Source organism: Episyrphus balteatus, chromosome X, assembly GCF_945859705.1.
Source record: "Episyrphus balteatus chromosome X, idEpiBalt1.1, whole genome shotgun sequence".
In the NCBI taxonomy this organism is placed as follows: Eukaryota; Metazoa; Arthropoda; class Insecta; order Diptera; family Syrphidae; genus Episyrphus; species Episyrphus balteatus.
The window spans coordinates 1189975-1192243 of NC_079138.1; the positions used below are offsets into that span (position 1 = coordinate 1189975).

At 23.8% G+C, this 2269-nt stretch overlaps 1 long non-coding RNA gene across 1 annotated transcript; it reads left to right on the forward strand.

Moving 5' to 3' along the window:
• Window positions 1-1001: 1001 nt before the first annotated feature.
• On the forward strand, window positions 1002-1978 carry LOC129920651 (uncharacterized). Its single transcript, XR_008773284.1, has 3 exons — window positions 1002-1612; window positions 1757-1788; window positions 1887-1978. It is a non-coding gene; the product is annotated as an uncharacterized LOC129920651 (long non-coding RNA).
• The last annotated feature ends 291 nt before the right edge of the window (window positions 1979-2269 follow it).

Consider the following 2269-nt stretch of genomic DNA (forward strand, 5'->3'; position numbering starts at 1 on the left):
AATTAAAATTAAATCAAAAAATTGATTTGTTTTTCTAATTTTTTGCATTGATTTAAACTTAATGAATATCATTTCACGGTCACCGGGATATAGGGCCCCAAAAGATACAGAGCAAAAGACGCGTGTAAAAAAAATCACTTAAATCTTCAAATCTTTAAAATAAAATTTGATTATTAAACATTTTATGAAAACTTCTTTAGCATCTTGAAAGTCGATGAAAGGAAAAAGCGACAATTAAGATGGTACCTCTGCACATTGTACCTTTACAAAAAGACGAATATTGATGTTTTTATGAACAATTTAACAAGAAGGAGCTTGATTTGAATCAAATGTTTCGCCGCCCACCCTTCTTTAATTTTATGCCTACACTGAAAAAAGTATTATTCTTAAAAACTATGAATCTCGTTCATAAACCAAAATTCATACATTTTTAAGAAAAATTCATTAAATTTAAGCACAAATTCTTAAAAAAAAAGTTTAGTTTTAAGAAAGATTCATAAAATTTAAGAATCAGTTTTCATAAAAATTTTCCTATGGAAAATATTTTTATGAACTTTTTTTAAGAACAAATACGAAGGTTTATGAATAAATTCATAAACTTCAAGCTTCAATTGGAAAGAATATTTTGCTGAATCTTAGAATCTGGACATAATTTTATGAATGAAATTTACTATTATTTTCCATTCAGTTGTATTTTGAGTTAAAATAATTTTTAAAATTGACTTTTTTCCCTTCTAAAATTGAAAAAATTTATTTTCACAATTACATTTGTAAGAAGTTCATAAATTTTGTGTTTTTAAGTATTTTTTCTTAAAATGAATGTATTTTTTCTTAAACTGAATGTATTTTTTCATTAATCGATAAACAACGAATATTTTACCGTTATCCTGTATTTGGAATTAAGAACTTATTCTTAAAATTTAAGAATCTGTTCATACTTTTTATGATCGAAATTCATATTTTTCAAAAATTTAAGAATTAATTCATTAAATATTATGAAAGTATACATATAATTTATGAAAAAATTCTTACGTTGTGAGTTTTTAAGTATATTTTCTTAAAGTCTATGTATTTTTTCATCAATCTACAAAATAATAACTGTTGTTCTGGATCTATGCCTTAGAAAGATTTCTTTGAGGATTTAATTTAAAATCTGATATTCAAAGTCGACGGTCGTTGCCGAAACAAGCTATAAAAGTTTGTGAATAAAAGACAATATTTATTATAGTGTTAACCATTTTAACCACGTAGACAATTTTGAAGATTATAAGTATATTTCAACAGTGTAAAATATTGTTGGTTGCTGTTGCCTCTTTTCCATATACTCAGATAAGTATAAAAACATATAATGTTAAAAATTGCTTTCTTTTATTTATTAAATGTATTTTATTTCTTTTTGTTAGGTATACATAGGTGCATATTTAAAAAGTGAAAATCGTAATTTGATTTGTTTCTGAAATATGGTGGCACGTAGGTACGTAATCTTCAACTTTGGACCGGCAAAAGTGGAAAAATCAACACAAAATAAAAACCATATTAAAGGCAGGCGATTCTCAACAAATCCTGTACACTTGAAATTGTCATTGCAAACTAAAGCAAAACATTGAATTTAGTAAGTGTTTCATTTTATTTTATTTCTCTAAATATTTAAATTTTGTTTTAACTTAATACTATCAACATTTCTCATAGGTACCTAAATTCTTTATATTTTTATCTTTCCCCAACTTATTCAATTTTGTATTGTTTTTTTTTTCAGCTCCAGAGTCTAATGCTGCCGATTACAATAAGGTAAGAATAAGATAATTTAACCTTCTAGCTTTTTCGATTTTTTAAACCAAATACTACATATTCATTTTACTAATGCAAACTTTTTTCTATCTTTCCAGATGATGCATCCATTAAAAAAGTAAAATTAAGTTAAAAATTAAATTTATAGTGAAATGTATAGTGATAGTGATCAATAAAACATTTTTATAACGTTTAAACTTAATAATTTATTTTATTTTTAATGTTTCATTTCTTTGTTTTAGATTTTGGGTTGTTTTCTTTTGCTGTTTGTTTGATTGGAATACAATTTTTTTCAGGAACAAATTAAATACTTGGAATGGTAATGTATATTATATGCATCTATATAAATAAATGCATACATTTTAATGAAAAGTGTATTATATTTTATGAAAACAATCATAAAACTTTAAGAAAAATTCATAGTTTTTATGATTTTTTTCATAAAATTTAAGCAATATTTCATTCAATTTTTTACGGAGTT